The following is a 15219-nucleotide window of genomic DNA, read 5'->3' as shown; positions in this document are numbered from 1 at the left end:
TTTTAATTCCATCAGCCATTTTTTCTGACATTTTGCAATTTCTTACACTGATAACTAACATCATTTCCAGCGCTATACCAAATCTTTGGCATTTCAATGAAATATGAGACATGATGCACGCATTCTGTTCAAGAAGCAAAAATCAACTGACAACATCATTCTGATTGATTATATTATTATCTGTTCGACCGTCTTTAGGCAACTCACACTTTGTTTTACTTATTTACTGGATTTCTCATATATTTATACACATTGAAGATTGAGTCACGGGTAATATTAATTTTAATATTTTCCATACAATACAATGATTTATACAAGCTTTTTGTAACTGAATATTTATTTTGAATGATAATGCAATCAACCATTCCATATATAAAACCTCTCGTATTTCCGAATATTTACAATTTAATTCCTAAAGATACATAATACATTATCAAAGTATCCAATTCTCATCTCAATAAAAAATATCCAGAAAGCGCGGGAAACGCGCACGTATTATATTTCGGAACATCGAAAACCTTTTCAAAAGTTCTTAATTCAATTTCTTACGCACTAGAGCCGGAACAAAAACAATACAATCTATAATTCAAAAAACATGAGCTATACATGATGTTTTAAATATATTAAAAGTCAATACGTACCTAATAGACTGCCAATGTCATAATATTATTATATTACAATGCAATGGTCATTATGACGATTGTATTATAAATTATTGTGTATTGTATTAACTACTTTGAATTTCACTACATGTCATTTTTAATAGTATGCATTGGAGTGTTTCCTTAATGTAGAAGTTATATGAGCAAAGCTACTAGACAACGACAGACTACGATAGACAAGACTACTGCCACCGACCGTCTGGACCGATTGATAAATGTCATAATGAATCTTTTCATCATTTCCTGACAGAAATAGAAACACTTATCTTATATTATAGCCCAATATTAAAATTATCCACCTCGGTGCTATAATGAAAGATTGGCGCCAAGCATTAAGGTCCATCTTCAGCACAGCGTGGGGCACGATCTATCAATGCTGTCAGGTTGACGTATGCTTTTATATTGATAGTCGCCTGATTTAGTTAATTACCAAAAATATACTATAATAAAAAATACAATCAGAATCTTGTTACTTGTACAAAAATACAATCTTCAATATATTGTGGTTACATTTATTTTGAAGTAAGGCAATAAATGGGAAGACAGTGTAGCCATCAAGCTAAGAAATATGTATTATTTTGTTAACTTTTGATTTTTAATTTTAACATTAGCAACGCAATATTTTGATATATAAACAGGAGCTTCACAGTATACCTCCACCCTTCGCCGCTGGCATCTCCCGCCAATTTAATCGAAATAATGCCAATTTTAAAAGTATTGTTTAATAGTGGTTCAAAATAGTTTATTCGAAACATATCATCCTCGACTTTTCTCGAGAATTCTATGATTCTACTGCACCATAGAATCACGTTTTAAATGCTTTAACTTTAACGGCCCACATGCTCAGCGCGTTAACACGATCTTACTCCCTACTTCATTTATCGTTTGTCAATTTATGGCTACGGCCGTATGTTGTAGCGTAGCCACCGGGAAATGCCATTAGAAATGGCGTATTTCAAAAAAATACTAGCTTATTCTTAGGTCAATAATTATTATAAAGCAAACATTATTCATAGAATGTTTATCACATTTGAATGGTCAAAGACATAGCTTAAAATCGGTATCTTTAAAATTATCTTTAAATGTGTAAATCTTGCCCATTTTTTGAATAATAAAATGCCTAATTCGTGTCAAATTTGGGATCATAGAGATTATGAATATAATTTTTTATTGTAAGTAGTTCACTATAATAATGTCGACATAAATTTTACCAATGGTTTTATAAATTCTTTTAAAAATTAATACATATAAAAAATCTTAACACCACTTTACATGGACGTACTGAAATAAGACTATATTCTAAAACATTAGAGCGAGAGGTTTAAAAGAATACTATTTTATATAATAAAAATACTTTATGCAGTCATCAAATGTTTAGAATAAATATAAAAGATAATAAGGCTTCAAAATTACGTAAATAGATTATCTACAACGTTTAAGGATTGTCCAGTATCATGCTTTGAAAATAGCATAAAAGCTCCATTTTGACGTACGCTGAGCATGTCCCCCCTTAATCTATGATTTCATACAAATGTATTTCTTACTTTGAGCGCAATGTCCCCCGGAGAACAAGGACCTATTTGACCCAATCGGTCCAATAAGACCGGATCTAGTTACATTAGTGATTTTTTTTACCCACTGCCGAGTAATGTATCCTTGCGTTGACCAAATGCTTTATATTGGGGGTGCAAGCAATACGAATGAATCTCAGCATACTCATGCTGTATGGAAAGTTATTACAGAAGTATAATACAACCTGTATTTATAATATATTTTTTTGGGTCATTGATAAGCTTTCGTGAATTTAGTGTGAACTGATGTCATGCGCACATCGCTCGGAGCTTTTTGTGTCGCGCATGCGCTGCGCGGGAAAAATCGCGTCGGTTCTTCGTGCGAAAAAAAATAACCGTTCGATATACTATCATCATCAACTCACGTGTTAATGTACTCGTACCACACATAATCCACTATACTTAAATCCATTTTGTTTATCTATGAAACTTAAAGGAAGTGTCACACCTTTTAAAGCAAGTACGCGGTAATATATTCATAAATAGATATCCGCCTCATTGTAATAAAATACTATGTGTTATATATATATAATTGGACATGTGCCCACCTGATACTTAGAATAATAAGTTTTATTATTGCCTAGTTCAGTGATTCCCAACAGGGTCCACGAGAAATTGTATAAGTTTACGAAATATTCTCAATTTGAAAGCTGTTTGATAATAAAATGAATAATAATAAGTTTAACTTGATTAGAAATATCGCGTCATATTTATTATTGAGGTACTTAGCAAGAGTGAGCTAATTATCATTGACTTCCCCTACTGCCAATGACGAGCCATGCACATGGGCAGATCATGCGTTATTTAGGGGTGACAATTTAAGGAAGGAACTTATGACAGTAGATTCCGTGGAAATTCTACGGCACTAATATTCTTTATTATTTGTTTATCTACTGGTAATGGGAACTACGCCTCATTTTAAAGCGCGGGAATTCACATCTTCTCTTTCTTGCACTCCTGCGGTAGGCTGTATGTCATACACTATAAATCAAGTGATACGTCAAAGTCACGCACGCGTCTTCGTGGTTAATTTGAAAACGACTTTAACGTGTGAGCTGGTTAAGAAAATAATTATAGGAATATATATATTATTTTGAAAAAACACTTTCTGAGAGAATATATTATATATATAGTATATTATATATATTATATATTATACATATACTCTCTCAGAAAGTGTTTTTTCAAAATAATATATGTTCAATAATCAGAATGATATATTCTTAAATCTTGTGAATTATTCGTTGAATAAAAGAAATAGTTAATTATAAATTATAGGAATGGTTAAGGGTTGGAGTGCTGTGTGAATGTCGAAAATGAAGAATTTTGGGTATAGCAAATGTCATTATGATACCTTGTCTTTTCTCGTCCCAGCAATTAATATTAAATTTGATGACCATATAAAATATATTGATACAATAAAAGAGTATTATTGTAAACATGAATAGAGCACAGAATTTGATGCATTAGATGTCCGTTGCTATGACAATTTTTCATATTGTTATTGTACATACTTATATCTTCGTTTTTTTTTTTATCTTATTTAACATTATATAGTAAAATATATTCGGTAAAACTTTCAACAAAGTTTTGAATTGACTCACGTTCCGTATTTATCATGATAATATGTATTTTATGATCGTTTGATATATTATTTTCTGAAGATTCATTCTTTCCCATTCAAGACAATATGCTAAAATATTTAGAGAAAAGAATAGTTTGTACACATTTTTTCGTTAGTTATCTGTCGGCATTGAATACATATATGTTAAATTTATAGAAATTGATAGATTTAAATTGGAACCTTAGCATTAATCTACCAAACAAATATTCATTTTCAAGCTAATAATTTACTGTACTACAAACAATTTTCCTGGGCTAAGTTAGCAACTATTCTGTTAGTTGTTAACGTTATCCACCCAGTAGAAATAAATGGCAACAACTTATTGCATTTTCAGAAATTTGCGAGCTAGTCATGTCGTGTTGCCATTTTTATGATGTTGTCAACTCGGTTGAAGCCATTATTTTAGAAGGACTTGTTCCTCTAGCCTGGGGGTATTATCCCTTGGTGCACCCAAAATGTGAACGTTAACCTCATGCTCCTGGTAGATAACACGCAATTTAATTAATTATTCATCCAATGCATACACATTCGGTGCATAAGTAAATAATGTTTATTGAGCAAACAACTATAGGTACAATTAATTAATTAATACACCCACAGATTTGTAAACACGGTGAACTAATACGAACCTAATAGAAAATTATTGTTAAATTTATCCAGACTGCCTAAAAAATAAACAAGGTTTTGGTAGAGTTTATAAAATATCCATTTAAATATTAGAAACTACAATTTTGAATTTCGAATGAGTTTTGTTTTACTTTTTAAAAGTATTATGTATTTAAAAATAGAACGGAACCTAGTGAAAAAATTATCTGACTAGTTGCCAGTGAATAGCAATTAGTAATTCTAATAATAACTTATATTAAGATTTTAATAAATAAAATGTCTTCTTTTTATTATTGCTGGTTGGTATGTCTGTTTTAATCACATTCAAAATTCTAGTACCAGCCTACCAGCTATATTTCACTATTTAATAGTATAAACTAATTGATTTATACAACCATATAGAGTAAAGAGTTTATTTATAACAAATTGAATGATTGACAAAAATGACAAAATGCGGTATAATAATGACCTACCTATACCCGAGGCAGAGCCTAAATGTATAAAATTGGAGTAAAAAAGGACCCCTACTGATTCAGTTAGCTTCGAGTGTCTTCGCATTGCAGGTTAATTTGAGGAGAACTTCATAATAATTCTACTATAATAATATCCCACTATAATTTCATATTCAACGCATTAGTTAATTTTAATAAGCTATGAATACTTAAAACATTGTATTCTTTCTTCTTCTTCTTTCACTCTGTCACGCCCTAGCATTGGGGCATAGGGCAAGCATACGTTCGCTCACTTCCCTCGATCCACCGCTAACTCTCACGTCTCCCGCCATGCCAGACCTGCAGTACGTAGATCACTTTTGTAGCACCGTTGCAGGGTGGGGGAGGACCGGCCACGGCGACGGAACAATTAGGGCTGTGCCACAAGGGTACGAAGTGTCGAACTCTTTGGCGGCATCCGGAACACATGTCCCAGCCACGTGAAGCATCTCTTCGTGATTACCTCAAAATTGTGTAGTGTATAATTAAATTCGAATTGAATTTGAAATTTCACGCATCTCACATATTGGGTTATCAAAGCAGATATTTGAATATAAAATTTAGCTATAAATATCTGTCTAAAGATAATATTCCATCGTCAATTGTATGTAGACAGTCAAACGCAATAATATGTTAACCATTATTTTGAAGAGAAATAATCATGGAATGCGAAAAACAGACTTCAAACGAGAACGCGAGCCACCATCATGTTTTCGGGTCTACCAATAGAAGAAGAAAATAATGAACTTGTTACCAATATAATCACACGTACAATCATTCGATTTGAAAATCGAACTGTCTTAAAATTCCTAATACGAAAAGCGTTTTAAGACTACTTTATATCTAGAGTCAAAATTTGTTACGTACCTCTGTAAAGAATAGTTTGTAGAAAGTGTGTATTATTCTGTGGACGGCATATCAACAATCGTACAGGTGGGCGGGCGACGAGCGGTCTGGTCTCGCGATGTGGTGGCGCTCGTAAAACTACGCTTCTCCGACCCACGGAGGGCGGGGGCGCCCCTTTATTACGCTCCGCTGTGCTGGTATGCGTGTACTTGCAGCGCTAGCGAGCCCCATCGACCCACTCAGAGGGAATAAATCGCCCCCAGCGCAAAACAAATGGGGTTGCTCTATCGTCACGTCGTTTCGATACAGTCATAATAATATGTTATAAAATTCAGGATTGTTTTATTATTTTTTGTTATATACAATATAACTGGGAATTCGATGGAACATAATTTTCACATTGTTTTACTTAACAATCATAACAAAATCATATAAATATTATAAATGAATCTTTGAATATAAATTTATTAACGAACAAAGGGGTAATCGATTCAAGTTTACCATACAAAATCTGTTTTTGTAAAGTTTATTAAATTAATAGGCCATCCATGGACTGAAACCGTATGCGGTTTCGAACCGTGTGCCATACTAAGCTTATCCTTTCTGTTCATGGAAATATATTTTCGCAACGTATATTATAAGCATCTGATCGTATTCGTTTATACCATACACTTACACTTACAAATTTAGTGAAAATATATTTTCATGAACAAAAATCATAAGTTTAGTATGGTACACGAATCTAAACCGCATACGGTTTCAGTCCATGGATGGCCTCTAAAACTGTGTTTAGTGTGTTTTTCCTGGAGTGAAAAGATGATTTAAAAGAAAGCTTACAATAGTTGGCTGTGGGGCAGCTCTCGTGGTGCAGTGCGTGAGGTGCCGGCCTTTCATCCGGGAGCTCTGGGTTCGATCCCGGTGATGGCATAGTATATTTATGTGATTTTCTCAAAGCCTGGATGTTTTTGATTGTTCAAAATTACTAACAATCACCTTGTACGAAAAAGCAAGGACATGGTTATTAATAATATATATAAAAATGGTTGGCTGTGCAAGCAGTATCTCGAAGAGCACCAAACTTGTCATACATCGTGTCTACGCCCATTGTCAACGTTTATGAATTTAACCACCTTAAATTTATTCCCCAAACAAAATGGCGGTAATTTTTCACAAATTGTCAAATTTTAATAAGTAGGTACCTACGTAAGATATTAAATTATATGTTTTTGAGGGATGCTGAATACAAAAATGTTATTGGAAGTCCATATAACGAGATATCCAAGATGGCAACCAGAGTAGCCACTGTGTAATAATTACTACATGTGATAGTGTTTTTTTATTATTCTTTGTCGACCGACGTATTTTACGAAAAGCATGTTATTTTCTAATAAATTATAAGTTGATACGGAAGTGATTCCCAACATTTTTTTAGTGACACTAATGAAACATTTTGTAAATTACAAATTTATTGAAAATTCATTATTAGATATGTACCTATAATATAATAATATTATTTTACTACCGGATCTACAATAGTAGTAAATCACCGCGACTCGTCTGAACACTCATTCAATATTATTATCATCAGCTCCGATAAATCCTGGGCTGGATTAAGGCCTCTCCAAGCTCATTGTTTTTCTACTCCGTACAACGTAAACAGTCTTTGAGATGCCCTTCGGAAATATGTCCTCCGATAGTCTTTTCGAGCTACCTATATGATTTAAGATTATGTATACTATAACACCATTTATTTTTAATCGTATCTATGTGATTGTAGACTCCCTAAAATGCACGCACCGAAATTGCTTTCCATTTGCGAATAATGTGCATGAAGAGAAGTTTGCCTTGGCCGTTGTGCCACTTTCTTTGAATTTTGAATTCGGAATGAGAAATATTTTCCACCCGCGCGTTTTTACCGCCAATTTACGGTAACTGCATTACTTTTTTCGCTCCACATAATGTTATGAAAATACGACGTCTGAATTTTCTCGTCAGTCCATATTCGCAACCTTATTTTCGGGAGAAAAGCGTGCAAAGCTATCCGGGCGGAAAATCTATGTTTAATTAAAACAATTTCGCCCGACAACTTTCTCATTGTAATATAAAATAGACATTCAAAAATAACCGCTTCTTTTTCTAATTTCAAATAAATGTCTATGGTTGATTTTAATATTGCCAGGCTGTGATATTATGATCCTTAGACATATTTTACTTTTTAATGACACTAAAGTCCACATTTGTTTCTAATTTAAAATTAATTTAATTGTGCATAGTGACCGCATATGAAATGAAGTTTAATTCACACGAACGTCATGACTCGTGGTTTTTTCTGTTTTATGTCAGGGACCCGAATGTTCAATCGTTCATTTGTTTTTTTTTTAAGTCTAATCTCGTATTTATTATGAAACAATTGCTGTCGTAAATACAATACGATTTTATTAAACAATCTACCTATAAATTATATTGATAAAAAATACTAGAGATCATTTCCTTTGCATGAAGAATTTGATCATTTCAGAGTACGATTTTGTAGAAATCCCTTATCGTCACCTCAATTTATTAATACTACAACTAGATAACTCTGATTTGGTCATTGTTGGGAAAATAAAATTTTAAATTTACTTGATTAACATAAATTTATAATTATTATTTAAAATAAAAATGAAAAAGTGTGCTTATCTAACTGGGAACAATCAAATAATGTTCATTGTATGAAAAAATATTGTAGATAATATATTTTTTTATTTACATTTTCAAGCACAAAATTAATACAGTTCCTATTAACTTCTGACTTACCTAGTTTTATCATTTTGCGAGAAGTAAAAAATATAGAATCATATTCAATAGCTATCTCAAAAACAGTGAAAATCAAGTTATCTAGTTGTAGTATTGAGGTGACGTTATATAATAAGTACTTACTGATTTAATATTCAGAGATTAAGATTATTCAGAGAAAAGGACCTCCACTTCACGACTCAGCTTGTATAATATCTTGGTTAAACACTAATTGAAAAATTAATTCTTTTTACATTGCAATAAGGGTTATTAATACAAATCTGTGCTCATGTATTTACAGCATTGTTGTTATGACAACGCGTTTGCAGATGGCCACCTCATCATCATCAGCCTGAATCTATCCACCGCTGGATGAAGGCCTCTCCAAGCTGATTCCACTTCTCTCAGTCCTGTACGTAGCGTTGCTACGTACCATAGCAGAACTTAATTTCAGCGATCCAGAGGCTTCTACGTCTACCTTGCGGACGTTTTGTACCTCTTGGGTACCACTTGTCCAACGATTGTACCCTCTTCGAGCTATGTGTCTAGCCCATTTCGACTTAAGGGTTTTAGCAAGCACTTGTCTGTTTCCTTATCCACTCATTCCGCTTTTTGTCCTTTCGCGTTATGCCCAGCATGCACCTCTTCATACGGCGCTGTGCTACTCTAAGTTTCTGGATCTCTCTTTTACTTAGGGTCCATGTTTCACACAGGTGTCCACGTATTATATTATATTAAATAACGTAGTTTAAAATTTAATTCTACCCGAATCACAATAAGGGTGATTGTGGAAAATCTGTGTTCACATCTTGACCTATTCTACGAATGTGTGCACTTTAATATTGACATTTTGTGTGTGAAGGAGCAACCAGATAAGCTTGGCTGAAAAATGAACTCTCGACATAACAAAATGACATTCGCATGAGATTTTGAATTCATGTATTTGACCTATTTTACTAACATGTCCATTTCAGTATTATATTACATTACATAATATATTGTATATAATTTACTCTGGATAATAAAATAAAATGTATTTCAGTTGCACAAAGAAAAAGCTCTATAAAGCTAGGAATGGTATGACACAGTTTCGTATAGGAAATGTAAAAAAAAGTTTCCCAAAGCTTTTTCATTTCTTACAGCCTACCTTCGTTCGTCGTAAAGAAACTGAGATGAAAAAGTTATTTACATCGTAATCAAAATAATACAATGATTCGGTCGTAGGTTCCCATATTATTATCCCTGCGCGCTTTTCTTTGCGAACGTGACTCAGATCGGGCCTACTCCATGCGGCTCGGGAGCTTCCGGAAATGCCCGAACACGTGCAGCGTAGCGGTACCTTTTCCGAGCGATGCTAGTGGCTCGTGTTTGCACTATTCGGGCACAAGCGTCCACACGCCGCTCTGCGACGAACGACTCGCGAATACTTCATTCACGCGTGTCGTTACTACGAACGAAAACATCGATAATAACACGACTTGGTTACATTCATACGTTTCCAATATGTAATAGCATTTTTAAAAGCATTGAAAACAATTGTGTATACAATTGAAAGACTTTCTTCTCTGTTTGTTAAAATGTGATGAACTTTCGTGTGAACGAACAATGTATTATAAACGACGCGTGTTATTTTTAATTTAAAGATAGAACACGTATAATTGTATTGACTTTATTAATCATAGAGGTTTTTTACTCTATGATACAACGTTGTTTAATTTAAAAATAGAACGTGCGTTATTCTATTAGAGACGATGGCAACACAGAATTTTCTCATGTGAAATAAATCGCTTGTTGTCAAAATATAATTTGAAAATAGAATGTGTTCCATTTTATTATTGACGATAAATTAATTTATTTGGCTGTTGGTGGTTTATTTATACAGCCAGTGTTTTGTTATGCGGACTGAATTGGCGGGAATGAGGCATGTAATGTTTTCGTATGGTGTTTCGTGATGGTTTCCGGTACGGAGTGCATAGTGAGGCCTTCGTAATTGGTCGGTGCGTCGCAAAGGTGCGAGTGGAGAGTACTATTAGAGAGAGGGGAGGCGCTGTCTTTTGTTTACGGTTGTCATTTTCTGCGAAGTTTTCTATCCAAAGGTGAGTGAACTTGATGGTATGGCAATATTAAAATAGGGGAGAAAATTGTAAACAAACACTACGAAATACTCACTGCAATGAGCTTTACATCCACAAAAGATTTTAAATTATCGATTTTGGCACTAAGTATATTATTTGACTTTATTTAGATCTAGGGCGTATGTATTCTTTAAGTTATTCCTTCACATTCCCATTTTTTACCCCCCATATTAAGGGTTGAAAAAATTGCCAACAATGAATCAATATTAAAATTGTTAACATAACTTTAAACTCCTTTGATGTTCGATATTTAAACAATGCTTAAAAAGTCCTTTACCAGTTAAAACATACTGAGTAATAATAACTGTGAACACATTTAAATGAGACTTCCATAATATTCTTTATGGATTCTTTTCTGGTCATAAAACTCTATAATTTCCTATATTCACTGTCTGTATTATTATAAAATATAAAAACGAGCCATCGTCGGTATTTGTTCCTCGTAAGACGTAATTTTTTTGCTGCTATTTCTAGTTAACATTATCTTTTGTTTTGGTAACAAGGAAGCAATTATATTCACTTTTAGTTCGTAAATAATCATTCGTAATTTTATATACTTAATGTGTAAATTATATACCTTCTTGTTTCTCGATAACTTACATAATTACGTATATAATTGTAAGCTTGAATAAAAAAAAATTATGTTAGGTCACATTTCAATAAAAGTATCTTATATAAAATTGCTTCTTCTATCTCAATTGTAATTAAATTTCAAAACGTTTCTACGGGGATTGTAATTGAGTATATTTTGAATTATAACTGGATTGACGGTTTCAAAGTCAAGTTTCAAGTCTAAAAAGCAGACAATAATTATTGATATATTATGTACAAAATCGAAATAAAATCAGTTTTCAATTATGTTAATAAAGCATGGTGCCTAATCCATGATCAAGAAGAAAGAATGGGCAGTCATTGAATGAAAAATATTGCATAATATCGTTTGCCACATACAATAAAACTTGTCGTCAAGAAAAAATATTAACCATGATCTGGCTGGTTAACCTAATAATTAAACAGCAATGTATGTATTGATATATTTTGTAAACCACGAAAACTACGATGAACGGGAGACATTGAAAGATTGACAGATTACAGGATACCAAAGATCTTGAACAGGTGGACATCTCAACCTAAGTGACCTATATTGAAATGTAGACTGATCATGTGGAGAAGGTTAGGATTGGATGTTAACTACAGAAGATTGGAAATTGGCATGATTCGTGGACGAGACCAAATCCATTCCTGGAATATTATACTATGCAAAAGAAGAAGTTATCAAACTATGGTCGATCTCTATCTTATCCGGATTAATTTCAAGTGCAACTTCACGAAATAAAATGAATACTATGACATAACGTAGGCAAGCATACTAACAAATTTAATTTTCTGTCCGAAATTTTATCGACACATTTATTATGCAAAATCTTTCAACATAATTATATACCTACACACCGCACAGGTAAATCATTATCGGCCCACATCAATTGAAAAAAAAAATCTTAAGTGGGTGTAATTGAATAAAACGAGACAGGATAACTATTAGTTCTCTGAAGTAACATCATGTTACCACTTTGTCGGTAAAACTATTTTAAAGATATCTAAAACTTCTGAAACAGCTATGCTATAGTACCTTCCTATATAAACATTTAGGATTAAAGAAACAGATGCCGATAGACAAAATATTTATTGAGGTTTCTCTGATGTTTCGTGTGATTTTAAATATTCTATTTTAGGCGTAAATATGAGTTTAATAAAAACTCGAGTCTACCTTTGATGAGTGTTCCCAACCTATTTTGTTTGACAGAACTTAAGAAACTTGAGGAACCCCTGCTTGGCCTAAAAATATTAAGATCCTGATAGGCAATTTATAAAATATATCTACCAGTGACGTCCCGTCAGGGTAGGCAGATTGAGCGTCGCCTGGGGGCGGCAGTTACTCGAAAGGCGGCAAATCGAGAAGAATCATTTGGAATATGTATATATAAATATGATACTTGTATAGAAATAGCTAAAATTATTCTGTTTACATGTTGTAATAGTATAGTAAAAGGGTATGAAAATGATAACTCTGTGTATTTCTAAATGGTACAAACCAAATGTGTCAGAAATATCAACCAAATAGAACCTCAGATTCTTTCGTTTGTATTATTTGTATATATTTTGTTATTAATGTATCCATACAATACATTTCTTAGATATAGGAGTAATGAAAGAATGATAAAAAATACTATATAAAAAAAATGAGGCGGCATTTTGGCACTGCCTAGAGGCGGCATTTTGTCTAAGGACGTCACTGATACTTATCGACATGTAAAGCAGTAGGCTGTGGTTTACCGGAGGCAAAGTGCCGATTAACAGGCCTTTAACTTCAAGTAGACAAAAATGTAATCTACTATTTTACAAGATTTTAAATCTCAAAGCAAACAGTGTATTTACGCCGCAGGTTTTAATGCGATAGTTATTTTAACATATATTTTGTACAAAGCTATATTGGCCAGATCAAAAAAGAAACTTAACAATGCCTACATAGTATAGTGTTAGTGTATATTAATCTACTCTAACTTTACTATAACCTTATCAATTCAAAACTCTTGGTGGTGACCTTCTACAACTGACAAACTGAAATCCTTGATTTTTACTTTAAACTTAAGAATACTCGATTGTTTAAAAATAGGTCAAGTTAAACCTATTTTTACTCTGTTTCCAAATTTGTTTCAAGTTGTGGCTTTTGTGAATTCTAGCCGAGCCCCTAACGCGCCTCGCGAGACCCAGTTAGGAATCACTGTGTTAAAATAATAAATAATAAAACTGGGGATAATAGGGTCACTACATTATAATTATACATATATGACTATTTTAATAATAAAAGTTTTTTGTTAGTAGCTGTAACTTTACAATCTACTCTTGAACTTTCTATAATGTTATATTATTAATTACACTGGACTTAACTGTTTTGTCCGTCTTGACCGTAAAAGCCTGTCATTTAATTCTTGACAAACGAGATCAAGATTTTTTTTACCTGAGTACCTTGTATAGAAAATATTAAGTCAAGTAAATTATTTATTATCTTGCGATAAAAATTCTATAATTCTTTACGGGGGATCAAAAATAGTTATATGATTAATACAAGTCTAAATGATCGCAAAACATTCCTGCTCAATTTTTTATATCAATAATAATTTCCATCTGTCAATAATAACATTAATAATACGACGTAATTATTTGAAAAAAATCGACAATTAATTGGATTATTTATTTATTTATTTAAAAATACAAAACATTGTGGACATAACAAATCTAAATTCAAGACGTACACAATATGAGCTTTACATTATAACAAATATTAAAATATAGAATACAATAATAATAATAACAAAAAAACATATTAAATCATAACATACTTAAGTACAATTTAATACAGAAAAATATTTTTTTTAAAACAAAAAACATACAATTTTACACAGAAAAATAAAGTTTCAAAAATAAAATGCAAAGTATATCACTGAAAATGTCTATGTCTTTCGGGAGCGAATACTAATCTTGCACCCATCGCTAATGGTGCCTGATAGGCTTGACACGAGGAAACGGTTCCGATTCAGAATAAATCATGGCTGTGACCACGTAGGTAATTGGCAGGCTCATGTAAATTCAAATTTATTAGGACACCAGGATTGGAAACCATCCCTCGCGCTAACAAGTAAAAGTGTTTCAAGAGAAGAAGAAACCGACGAGATTCAAGAGAGTGAAAAGTAAGCATGCTTTGTAGAAAGAAAGAAAAGTAGAAGCAGTCGGAAAAGAAACATTTGACGAATTATGTCTATAATAATAGTTGTATTCTATATAAATATAAATTTTAAAAATTATTACACATCTAATGTCCGGAATAGCGTAATTGGTAACGTGTGCGCTTGTTAGTTATAATATCGATCGATCAAAAAACATATCACGAAATTGGTAGATAGGTAGGAATTTTAGTTCCATAATCGACTTTGAAACATTTCAGATATTCGATACCTAAATTTGATAAAAAAAATTAACTTAGTACATACTAGGTAGGTACAGACCTACAAACTTATCTAAATAATGGATGGGGGAGCCACTGTCAAAAACCACCCAATCAAGATTCGCAACTGGACAGAATCTGACATTCGAATGACGTTTTCAAAATGGCGTCCATATGGTAGTTCGTAGTTGCATTTTTGACCGTTCTTTAGAAAAGTTTGTAAGACTGTATATAGTTTCGAAGTCGCTTTAGATATTATTATACCTATCTAAACAAATAAAAAACTTCTTTAATCATAGATTTATAGAACAACAAACACACATAATAAATACTTTCATATTTCCATGCAGATAGGTACATGGTGATATTGTAATTAAATCGAAATCTTTTTAAATTTAGAATAATTAGATAAAAACAAATCAACATCACTCATAGACGAAAAGATTTTCAAATTTAGATTAATAACAATATCGTTTTGATATGATCATGTGCGAGTCAAAAACCTT

General features: G+C 32.5%; 1 protein-coding gene across 9 annotated transcripts in view; it reads left to right on the top strand.

The window, feature by feature from the left end:
* The window catches only part of OtopLa (proton channel otopetrin-like a), a 195868-nt gene that overhangs the window by 20762 nt on the left and 159887 nt on the right, over window positions 1-15219 (top strand). The window contains exon 1 of one of the 9 annotated variants that reach the window (XM_085959277.1): window positions 9932-10671. The exons of the other annotated variants lie outside the window; for them this stretch is intronic. The gene's annotated coding sequence lies outside the window, so the exon portion shown is untranslated. Of the gene's footprint in view, window positions 1-9931; window positions 10672-15219 lie in introns of those variants that run through there. 9 annotated transcript variants of the gene reach the window in all.

This window comes from Rhyacophila brunnea, unplaced genomic scaffold, assembly GCF_057557595.1.
Source record: "Rhyacophila brunnea isolate RB1 unplaced genomic scaffold, BYU_Rbru_1.0 scaffold_8, whole genome shotgun sequence".
Lineage (NCBI taxonomy): Eukaryota > Metazoa > Arthropoda > Insecta > Trichoptera > Rhyacophilidae > Rhyacophila > Rhyacophila brunnea.
The sequence above is the reverse complement of the archived record's forward strand: the minus strand, read 5'-3'. Positions and strand labels throughout refer to the sequence as shown.